Source organism: Thalia democratica, unplaced genomic scaffold, assembly GCF_965202585.1.
Source record: "Thalia democratica unplaced genomic scaffold, ktThaDemo2.hap1.1 HAP1_SCAFFOLD_1866, whole genome shotgun sequence".
NCBI lineage: Eukaryota > Metazoa > Chordata > Thaliacea > Salpida > Salpidae > Thalia > Thalia democratica.
In genome coordinates this window covers 745-13,262 of record NW_028140666.1, presented here as the reverse complement: position 1 = coordinate 13,262, position 12,518 = coordinate 745, and the positions used below count along the sequence as shown (strand labels likewise).

At 26.8% G+C, this 12,518-nt stretch overlaps 1 long non-coding RNA gene across 1 annotated transcript; it reads left to right on the top strand.

The window, feature by feature from the left end:
* Nucleotides 1-734: 734 nt before the first annotated feature.
* Nucleotides 735-1,980, top strand: LOC145848942 (uncharacterized). Its single transcript, XR_014372237.1, has 2 exons — nt 735-885; nt 1,826-1,980. It is a non-coding gene; the product is annotated as an uncharacterized LOC145848942 (long non-coding RNA).
* Nucleotides 1,981-12,518: the final 10,538 nt, after the last annotated feature.

Here is a 12,518-nt window from a genome sequence, read left to right as displayed (position 1 = left end):
CACCTGGTTTAAATTCTTTTATTTTAGTACTTTTTATTTTTATTATTTTTTTTTATTACTGTTACCCCTAAATTTTACCCTTAGTTAGTGGTAACTTTTATTATTTAATTTTTTATTTATATATTTTCTTTTATTTACTTCTTTTTTTACTATCACTGTTACCCCTAACCCTAAGTCGAAATTTTTTTAAAAAATATTAATTTAAAAATTATTTGATTGCATTTTATTTTTTTACTTTCGTGCAAATTTGTCACTCGTGCGAAAATATCTTTGTGCAAAAGTGACCATTCGTGCATATTTGACCTTCTGAGCAAAAGTGACGCCTCGTGCAAAACTGTCTTTCGTGCAAAAGTTTCTTAGTGCATGTTTGACCCGTTTCCGTATTTAAAAGTAGCTTTTACTGCTGTTTTAAACTACATGTTATTAATCAGGTTACTTGTTTACAGGTTAACATCTTAAATACTTATGACGTTCGCTTAACCTTCTGTAACAACAAAGGCACCTTTGACCGTCAACACATCGTTCTAATTAGATCGAAGTGGATGACAACTTAATAGCTTACTGTTTTAATAACTTAGTTAACTATGCATCGTGTTTTTACAGGTCATTTTCAAGTGCTCGAACTGCGCAACAACAAACCCAACACTTTGTTTTCATTGCCGTGACAACGAAAACACGCGACCCGGTATATAAGCAGCAGCCGCAGCTTAGGGAAGCAACAAACTCGCAAACAGTCGAACATGAGTCTCAAATACTTCTTCTTCTTCGTCCTCTTCGTCGTCTCAGCATACGCCACCGAGTGTAAAATCGAACACTCCGTCGAACACTCCGGAGACGACACCAACTCCGAGGTCAAGGAGAGCGAAAACGGCGTCGAAGTTTCAGGTTGGGGGTTTTTTTAGTAAGAATTTAAGAGCTGATTTGACGTCGTAATTACAAACCTGAGAGTTGAAAGCTTTAACTAATTTCAAAATGCAACATCCACTTTTAGCTTAAACTAAAACAGAGTTTTGTTTTGATAATCACTCAAACTAAAAATCATACAAAATACTTTTATATTAAGAAGTTTTTTTTTTATTTTAAAGCTTTAAAGAATATGAACTAGTCTTGTTTAAACAAATGGTAGTATAAAGTATTACAAATTTATTAAAACTAATTTGGTCAAAAAAGTACTTAAAACATTACAACTATATTGAATAGTAATTAGATTTATTTATAATTACATATGGGTACAACTGTGTAAATGCTAAGCAAATAAAAATCAATTTTAATAACTATATTAGTAAACGTTAAATATTAAAAAGTTTTAACTGTTACACTTGTCTTTAATTTTTGTCTATTTATTAGATGTACGTACAATTATTAAAAATAAATTAATAATTTAGCTTAAGTAAAACATATGCAAAATGTTTATATTTATAAAAAAATAATTTTTCAAGGTTTAAAAAGCATTTTAAATGTGCAAGAGTTAATGTTTATATACAATTTAAAAAATCAATAATTGTGTATATTTAATTTAGTATAAAATAAGTACAAATAAAACCAATACTTTAATTGCTTTTTATTCAATAACTTACGCATTTTTGGTTAGTTTATTATATAAAATCATAACTAGGCTAAGTATTTTAAAGCTTTTAAGTCCCTTACTAATATTTTTCTAAGTAAATAAGTATTTTATCTTTCAGCTCAATTAATATCTTAGCTAGTTTTTATTGTTTACCACTCAATCAAAAAGTTCTATGTAAACTATTCGTTTCTAACTAATTTTTTGAACAAATATGTAATTTCAACCACAAACTAACAAAATGATTATTAATTTCAACAGCTTCAGCCAAGAACATCGCAGACAAGCAAACTTTCACCGGATCAGGAAAATGCTGGAACTTCGACTTCAAGGGAGGAAAGAAAGCCCACGCCAAGTCATCAGGATCAGTCAAGAAGAGCTCATGCTTCGAATGGGGAGTCAAGAAACAACAATAAAGTTAATGTGTTTAAACAGTGTCTTCTTTCGTGAATAAAATATTTAATTTTAAGTTTTAGATGTGTGTTGGCTTGTAATGTATCATAATTAGTTTTTTATAATAGTCAAAGGGAAAAACAACATTGTTTGAAAAATATTTCCGCTTGCTATTTTTTTGTGCACAGCAAAATTGTTTTGTGCACACTGGTCTGTTGAGCACAAAAGATCAGCCGATTAGTCGTAAATACTGTCAAAACGCTGGTGTGTAATCTAGCTACGCACCTACTTAATTAAACTTTCTTTAGCTACGCAAAGTAATTTATTTTAAACAACTAAAAACTTTAAAAAAAATGTAATGCAACACATTATTTAGTAATAACTTAACACAATAACCTACGTTGTTTATGCGGTAGGTAGTATACAGCTTAAATTTTGAAAAAATAGCTAAACGAAAGTAAAAGTAAATAGCTCAACTTTATATTTAAAGTGTTATGTTTGAAACTTTTTTTTAATTATAAACTCTAAAATTAAAACTAGTAACTATAAAAATTTATTGACAAGAACTGAATGAATTTATACTTTGAAGTAAGATTGGACAACTTTTATTTTCGGCGGCCATAAATTTGGTTAAATTCAAAAAGTTACTGGCTTAACTTATTATAAAAATATTTTTGCACGAGGGTAAATAAAATACTAAATATTTAATATATTGTAAGTATTTTAAGAAAACTGAAATGAAAAAATCATCTAATAATGTCATTTAAAGCTTATTGCCTTAAATTTACTTTTAAATCTTTTATTAATAACAACATTTACTTTTTAAACTGTTTAATATCGAGATATAGGCAAAGCAAGAGTTGTTCAAAAATTTAACCAAAAACTTCCTAAGCATCAAAAAGTATAAAGATTTAAATGTAGCAGCACTCTCTGTAAGTTTAATTTCAAAATTACGTATACAACAAAAACTATTTTACCTTTTTTTAAAATCATGAAGCTAAAATCACTAACAAATGTAGATAAAAATAACAAGTTAAAGAAGAATATACAAATTCAAATAAAGTGTTGTTCTTAGTATTATAAATTTTCAAAATAAATAACATAAAAAAGTACTATCTTTTTTTATAGTATTAAAAGTAGCTTTTATGCTATTTTAAACTTAAAGTAAAAACTTTACTTTTTCATCAAATGCAAGTTTTTCATTAAGCTTATATTTAAAATGTTTGCTTTTACTTCTATAAAAAATGTTTTACCCAACATTGGTACACATCTGCAGGTAAGCTATAAATTTAAAAAGTATTTTTAACACGTTTTTCATATATTTGCATAGAAGAAACCAAAATTTTAACAAAGTATAATATTTTTAAAAACAATAAATTAAAACATTCAGTACGTTTTATCAATGAGAAACAGTTAACACATTTGAAGTTTTCGAAATTAAAAACTACAATAAGGAGCGCAGATATCTTAAAAGCTATTCTCCTTTTATTGAATTTATGTTTAAAATTAAAAAACAATCGTCAATTCTTGGCCAAGTAAAAAAAAAACTTGTCGATTTTATAAAAATCTTATTTCAACTAGCTACCAATATAACCATAAAAAATAAAGTTTTAGATTGAGTCACAAATATTATGTTATTATTTATTTAAATTAAATTCAAAATTCAATAAAAAACATATATCGGTCTTATAAAAGAAAATCAGGTTCTCAAGAATTTAAATTAAATAAAATTCTCATCAAAAAGCTTAATAATTGACTTTCCGAAAAAAAAAAGTTATAAATCTGAAAAGTATTTTTTACACGTGCTTCATATATTTGCATAGAAGAATCCAAAATTTTAACAAAGTTTATTGTTCATGAAAAAAAAATAATTAAAACCTTTTATCAATGAGAAACAGTTAAAAATTTTATTATTTTTAAAAATTTCTTATTTTAAAATTGCAACAAAGAGCGCAGATAATTTGAAAGCTGTTCTCCTTTTATTGAACTTATGTTAAAAATTTAAAAACAATCGTTAAATCTTGGCCCAGTAAAATATTCTTTTCGACTTTACAAAATTATTATTTTAAGTAGTTACCAATATAACCATAAAAAATATAGTTATAGCTTGACTCCCTAAGATTATATTGATATTTATTTAAATTGAATTAAAAACTAAAAAATTAAACATATATCAGTCCTATAAAAAAAATCTGAATCTTTAAACTTTAAACAACATTGTTTTCATCAAGAAACTTAACAATTGACTTTCAAAATAAAGTTTTAGTTTTAGTGACTATTTTGGCTCGCACACAAAATGGCACTGGCTGTAGGGGGGCATCATGTACAGTTGGGCGTGGTGGGTGTTGTTGGGGCGGTAGAACACCGAAAAGTGCTTCCACCCCGGCTGGTCCTGCGGCGAGTACCTCTCGGCCCACCCCTCAAAGCCCTGGACCGCTTGACGACCGTCGTTCGGAACCCTGACGAACTGGTTGCCATGGTGACGCTCAAAGCCGAGCCAGTAGCAGTAGTTTGACGTCATATTGGGACTGAGCATTAGTCTAGATTATTTTTTAGAATTATTTTTGTTTTGATAGTTTTTATGCTAGAAAGTTAATAAGTAATTTAACCATTAATTTATAATGAAAATATATCCTCAAAACTAACTTTCTGTCTTCGAGTTTTACGTATCCAGCAGATGATGCAAGCACGTCTCCCGACTTCTCGCAATATTCTCTCGCCTGGTACCATTTAACCTGCAAGTTCACTACGGGGTAATCTGAAAAAAAATATTTGTTTGTTTTTGTGTAAAAAAACATCAGACGAATTTTTATAAGAAGTATATCATTGAACAGATATGCATACAATCAAGTACTCTAATTAAATTTAAAGATCTTTTTAACACATTTTCTTTTTCTTGTTACGGTCTCAATATAAAGGCGCTTATGGGTAAAAGAGAATAGAAAGGTTATCGTAAAAGACATTTAAGATTGATTTAAAAGTTGAATGTAAACTAGTCTTTTATTTACATAAACTAAAAAGGCACAAAATATATATTATACCTGCACCACACTATATTAAAACTATAATTAAACAACTTTATAGCACACCAATTACTGCCGAATGCCAAAAACTTTCAAAATGTTGTGTATGTTATATCAAAAGCAAAAACAAATTTCGATTTTTTTACATATTCATAGAAAAAAAAAAAAAACTTCTTCGAGTAAAATGTTGTTTTGAAAGTTGAGAAAATTACTTTGAAAAAGCTTAGAAAATGCTTAAAAAAATCCCGTGTTTATTTACACGCTTTAAAATTATAAAATAAAATGTTGATCTCATTACAACGTTGTGTAAACTCACGTTTTCTTATGACGCTCTCGGGAACTAGGTTGAGAGAGATCCCTCTGAAATCCTCTGCAAACTTCACTATTCCGTATAAAACTGCTCCGAAGGCTATTACGAGGAAGAATGAAATCGCTAAAACGTTGCACCTGTGCTTCTTCGACATGATTTGTTATAAGACTGTGTAAGTTTACTGTGTACTACACTGACTGGAATAGTGATTGCTATTTTAAGATGACTATTGCGGAGTCTGTAAAAAATAATTGTTACACAGTATTATAAATTGGTTTATAATTTTTTTTTATAAAGGCATGTTTAAAAGCTAACTATTTCGTGTTATTTCTTATTGTTTACTTGTATTTAAAAATCAAATTTCGAACTGTTTAATCGCAATGTTTATTTGAATACAACTTTGATAAAAAATATATTACAGTTTTTAATAAACACTTGAAGACTTTATATTTGTATATATTAGTATTCATTGGTTTAGATAGCTTACGTAAGCCAAGAAAAAGAAAGTTTGTTACGCAGAATGTTATCAAAAAATATTTTTATACAACTTATTCTAAATTGATTAAGTCAGATACACCTAGTATTTACATATTTTTAAACTAATTGTTACTTTTTTCATGTGATTTAAAATAAACTTCTATTTAGATTTGCCATTACTGATTTGCTTAGAAATGCAAACCATAATTAAGAAAGTCTTTATTCAAACGAAAAAACTAAACTGTAAAAAAAAGAACTAACTTTGTATTTCTTATTTAACTACTGTCTAAAGTATTTGATGAAATAAATAAATCTATAAACTTATAACATTGAATATTTACACAAACAACTTTTCTCTATGATAATAAACAGCTGCGTTACAACTTTCTAAGTTGTATGTATTATTTAGTTTTAGGTTTTTTAAGGTGCAAATTTAATTGCAAGACTTTTCTAGTTAAACAAACTTAAACAACTGTAATACTACAAAAGGTAGTTAAATTTATTGCAACGTAAATAAGTTATTACTAATGTGCTTAGTCATTAACTAATTCAATAAGCTGCCATTAATTTTGAAAATTAAAAAACTTTTTTTTTTTTAAGCTATTAAATTAAGTTAAATTCAAAAAGTTATAAGTACACCAAATAAATAAAACATTTATAAGATATATCTATTTTTATCTATCTTTAAGTAAAACAAACCTTTTGAAAATCATTTTCATCGTATAAATTCCGCTTGTTACTAATTTTAAATCAAGCAAACTACAAAACAAAATTGTCTAGTCTATTGTTATTGATAAGTGAAGTTAATATATTTTTGAAACTTATTAGATGCTTCGCGTGGGCCTTTTTAAAAAAGGAAATAATATATTGTAGTTTAATGTGTAAGTTTAACTAAATAAAAAGTTTATATTCAACATAAGCTTATTAACTTTCTGACAAGGTTATTACTACATTATTAAAAAGTTGCTTTAAATATGTCCAGTTTCAGAATGCAAATCTAAGCCAACTATATCAAAAAAACTCTTTGAAATGTAAAAAATAGGGTATTCTTATAAAAAAAACTTTAGTTTTTTCGAAAGTCTAACGAAGCTAATGTGTTATAACAAAATACTTACTTAATGTTAGGATATACTTAAAAGCTCTTTTTGCAGACTAATTCAAAATTTAAATTAAAAAATGTTGTCTAATTAAAGCATTTACAATCAATAAGTTTTCTTTAAAACGTAATAATTAAGTAAAACTTGACTAATCCAAAATCGTGCAGTATTTTAAATTTATCATAAATAGCTATAATTTAAATATCACTACTTGGAGAGTGGCTAGCGGAAGTAAAATAAGAAAAAGAACTCAATAGATTATAAGTAAAATTCAAGTCAAATGTACTTTATTCAATGTATGTTATGTAATAGATAAGACACCTACGTGAATGTAAATAATTTCCTTTACTTAATACAATTTAAACCATGCACTTTATATAAATTTAGATAAGTTTATACTCCAAACAATTCATAAAAAAGTTTCAACGAAAATGCTGAAATATTTACTCTACACTTTCAGTTAGTTTTAATTCTTTATAAAAAGTGTTATTATATTCAGCGTTAGTTAAGTCGCGTATTTGATTTTTAACTTATTTTAACAAGTAAGTTTGTTTCTGAAATCATGCAACAAAAAGATTTAAATTACAAAACACTTTAAATGCTTAAGTTGATATAGCTTTTAATTTTTTTTTACACAGTATTATAAACTTAAGTAACCAATATTGATATAGTTTTATTTTCTCAAAAAACTGTTTATCAAACCAAGTTTTTGTCAAAAAGCCTGTTAGTACATAAAATAAAACTTTTGTTCAAAAACAATTGTTTTACTTGAATAAGAACTACTTATTTGATGCAATGGCGAAATCGTTTAGCGAAACTTAGTTTGCTAATAAAGTTTATAAAAGTAAAAGCATATTTGTTCTCGTTCTATGAAGTAGATACGTTTAATTGTTTTCTAAAAATCTAACCTGAATTAAAATATATTAAAATCCTGAAAAACAGCTACAATGAAACATCTAGAGTTGTTAAAAATAAAGTTTAAAATAACTATTTAGTGTCATCGCCTGTTAGATAAGCATAAAATTAAAGTATTTATAAATGTTTCTTTCGTAGTAAATGTGTTTATAGATAAAATATACAAATACCTTTTGCTGGCAAAAACTGCTGTTTCTATCGGCTATATTAACTAACTTTCATTTGGCTAGCTTTGATTAATTTGGTAACGTATCTAAATTCATAAAGTAAAGTTTCCATTCAGACTTCAATTTAATCTATAAAAAAATCTAAGATTTTAAAGTTTTGCATTGGTTTGTGAACTAAAAACTTTTAAAGTCAAACATGTTTATCTAATTTGTTAAGGTTGTACTTTATTTCATTTAAAAGCATATTTTAAGCTTTTTTTTATCTTTGCTCAAACAAATTTCGTTTTAGTTTATCTTAAGTACTAATAATTATTTCCTATGTAAAAAAATATCTTCAATGATAAACTGTGTAAATTTTTAAAACTATTCAAAATCATGTGTCTTAAGTTTTGTACAGCTTTTATTGTTTATTTAAAAGTAGATTTTTTTTTACTACCGAAACATCTAATAGTAAACAAAAGTGATAGAATCTTTTTCTAAATAACTTTCATAATTTTTGAACGATTTCAACTCATAACACTACATATTAGTATAACGCCTGTATTTTTGATAATCTGGTTTTTTTAAGTAAGTTATAATAAATAAGTGTTTACTTAATTGATACGCTTTTTGCTAACCTGTGTTTTTGGTGATATAATTGTTTACATCTTAAACCATTGAATAGAACTTGTTAAGTGTATTCTAAATTACTAAAAAAAAAAGTTTGTGACGTTTCAAAATTACAGCTTGTTTAAAGTCATTAAAAATATAACAGACTAAATGATTGAAGCTTATTAAACAAGGTACGATAAAACTTATACGAAACTTTAAACAAAAGTCTTCTTATTATCACAACTGTTATGTTGTCTAGACTGCCTTTTTTAAACACTATTTCTTCATATCTAAATAGCAAATATTGTTTACGAGCAAGCCCTGTTGATAATTGTTAAGACTTCGAGAGTTTTATTTAATTCGATTAGAAAAACTTGAACTTACTACTAAATACTTTTTATCTTTAAAGACCATTTTCTAACTAAAGCTAAAAATGTAATAACAACTGTATTACCTAACTTAAAATAATATCTTTTTCTTTATAAGTATTTTTTTTAATCATTAAAATTTTTATTTTAGTACTCTAGTGTTTGTTAATACTTAAAATCATTCAGTTTATTTAACAAATTTGAAATATTTCTCCTTCCAAAATAAGAACTAACTTTTAAACCAACTTATAGTTAAAATTCTAAGACATCAAACTTTAAAATTCCTTTTGTTTTATCAATAACTTTTAACTTGTAGAATTATCAACTGTATAATAAACTTATTTTTATATGGCTAACAATAATAAGACTGAAATAGTTTTTTAAAGCCTGTGACAAAAAATAAGTTTACAACTATTACTTTTTTATAAGTTAACTTATTATACTTTTAAAACATGAGATAAGTGTGGTAGTAAAATATAAACTTACTTTAGGTATAAAACTGTCATTTTAATGTTAAACAAAAACTTAGTTACACTTTTGTAGAGTAAAAAATAAGTCTAAATTCTTTATAAACGTCTAGAAACTTTCAGAACTATTTTTACATTTAAACTTTAGTTAAGACAAACTTTAAACACATGTTTATAATCTCCTTATGTTATAAAACTTAAAGCCTTTACTTTCATTTATTTATTTATCTTTCAAAAAAGTAGTTATAAAGATTACAAAGTTTACTTCAGTACTTTTCTTTTATAATTTCATAACTATAATTGCATTAACTATTGCTTTAAAAAAAAAATATTTGAAGCATAAAGTTTGAAATCTATTGTTATAAAGTTATGATTTTAAACCTTATCAAAAGAAATCCTTAAATCATTCAATGTTTTAACTTTTTAGTCTGTTACAGCATCTAGTCACTTATTATTTAATTAAATTTATTTATTTAAATGTTTAGTTTTGGAGAAAATACTTTTTTACAAAAATTTAAATTTTTGAATAAAAAGTATGTTTTTATCTAAAATGTTTTCGTTATTTTTTAATCGTTCTAGTTATTTTACTATTAATTGTTGGAGAAAATAACAAAATAGTGGGCTGTTGTTATTCCCGCGCTGTGTAAACTGTAAAGTGTGTTGTGTCAATTTTGTAAAAACAAACACGTTTGCATACTTAATAACACAAACTTGATAAAATTCAAACATACTAGCTGTTGTGCGTTATTTTATACTTATACTAAAACAATTTTACTTTTGTACTTAATTTTAAATAAACTTATGATGAATGTTCTTTGGAAAAAGTCGTTGTCGAATTTGGCAACCAGTAAAAGAAACTCAACAAAGAGTGTCAATACTAAAAACAACAGAGGAGATAATACTGTTTTGATAGATGTGCATTTCTGCGGGTTATTAATTAACGGTGTTTTGTTTTTTAGTTTAGTGTTTTTTTGTATTAGTATAATAAAAAACTAAGCAGATAAAAAAAATTACAAAAAATCTATTAAAAAATAAAATTTATATATAGTTTAATTGACATTATAAAAGTTATTTCATGTGAACTAAAATAAACTTTGGTATTTTTCTTTATGTAGAGAACTTTTTAAGTATTTTTTTATTGCAGAATAGCTCTTTTTTATTTTTCAAAGTTTTAAAAATATTTTATAGAAACTTATTAATGTAAAACTTTGAAACTTGCGTTTTAAAATTAGATTTTGTACTGATTGCTTGTGATCATTTAGGTTTTACTTTAATTCTTTTTTTAAGTAATGAATATAAGTTATAAATTATGTTTTGTTTAAAGTGTGCCTAAAGTTTTTACTAGCCATGCATATAAAAATCGAGAATAAAAAAAAAAGTGAATAGGGCTTACTAAAAACAATTAAAATTTTTTGATTAGTTTTCGACAATTCTTACAATTTTTGTACTAATAGTAACTACAATTATACAACAATAAATTTTATTTTCAATAAAAAAAGTATTTGGTTGATAACTTAGTGTCCACATAACATTTCTTGAAAGCTTTGGTGCAACTTTTTAAGTCTCTAATAATCAAAGTAGAGAGAAACTCAAATAGGTTTGTAATGCTACAATAAATTACTTTGTTTTGTAAACTTGAATATTGTTTTAGGTATTGTGATTTAAACTAGCTATTTTTTAATGCTCTAATTCTATCACAAGCCACAAATTGTATTACAAGCGTGAAACAGATGAATTTAAAATCAGCAATTTTGTCTTACTTGTGTGGAACCAACATTCAGTTTAAATAAATAAACACTTATAGTTTAAACTATTGAGTTAGAACACATCCACTTAACGTTTACAGATTCATCGGCAGATGCGAGAGCAGCTCCACCGACACTCAGTATTGCTACAAAATCGCCGAAAAATTATCAAAATCTTCCAGAGAAGAGATGAAGTACCAACTAACCGTGTCAGAGTCCCACCTGGTAATTTCCCCTCACAAGAAACTCGCCTCCAAGATTGTGAACACCTGCAGGAGGGTTTTTTCCCCGCCTAAGGTAAAACCCCCGACCCGAAGAATCACCGTCCACGAAATTCCCCACCACCGGTACGGGGACGACGTGGTTGCCAGAGATCCGTCGCGGATCCTCCCCGGAAGCGAGACCGAAGCTGTCGGTCAGGAAGTGTTCCCGGTTGAGAGCATAGCCTTCTGCAACACCTTAGGTGCTTCCCCCGAAATCTTGTTCATGGTGTGCCGGCGCTCTTCCAAGTATTTCGTCTACGCCTTCCACTTTCACACGGTGGCCAGATGCGAGGTGTTCCTGCGGAGGGCGAGGAAGCTGTTCAGGATCTCTGAGGAGGAGAAGAAGAAGAGCGTTGAGAAGAGGTTTTCCTGCCCGCTCATTGACATGTGCGACCGCTCGGTTGCCAGGTCTGACAGCCACTTGCGGAACCAGAGAGTCGTAAAACGGCGGCTGTGCGGAGTGTCTTCAAATTTCGTTTGAAGTTGAAAGTTGTTGTGTTGGCGAAATAATAATTTTAAAATGCAGTTATTTGGTTTGTAAGAGTTTCTTTAGAAACTCGTTTAACCAAGTTCTTTAATGATGAAAAGTTTAAAGTAAAAGTGTGTGTTTTATAAACTGTATATATTTCAACATCTTTTAAATCTAAAGTATTTAATAATTTATCTTTTATCTTTGTATTCTTTTTACTGTACTCAAAAAGTTAATAGTTTAATAAGTAAATGTAACTCTGTAACAGTTTATAAACAATTTTTTGTAAAAACCTTTAGTTTTATTTGCATCTTGACTCCAACATTACTGAAGAAATAAACTTAATTCTTATTTGATGTTTTAGTTTTCTTTATTAAGTTTTTAACTTTTTTAATGAAATACTATTTTACTTAAATGTCTTTTTAATTCACTAAACTCTATTTACTAATTACTACAATGTTCTTTAATGTAGCAACGACTCGTGTGACAGATGCTGAACTAAAACTTGTTATTACAAAAGTTAAAAGACAATGGTAATTCAAAGGTATTATAAAATTTTAATGTACTGTATTAAACTTTGTATTTTAGATTTATGTATGTTATATAATTGAAAAACTGTTTAAAGTATATAGCAATTTAAAATTGCTTGAAACATAAATAAGTTTGTCT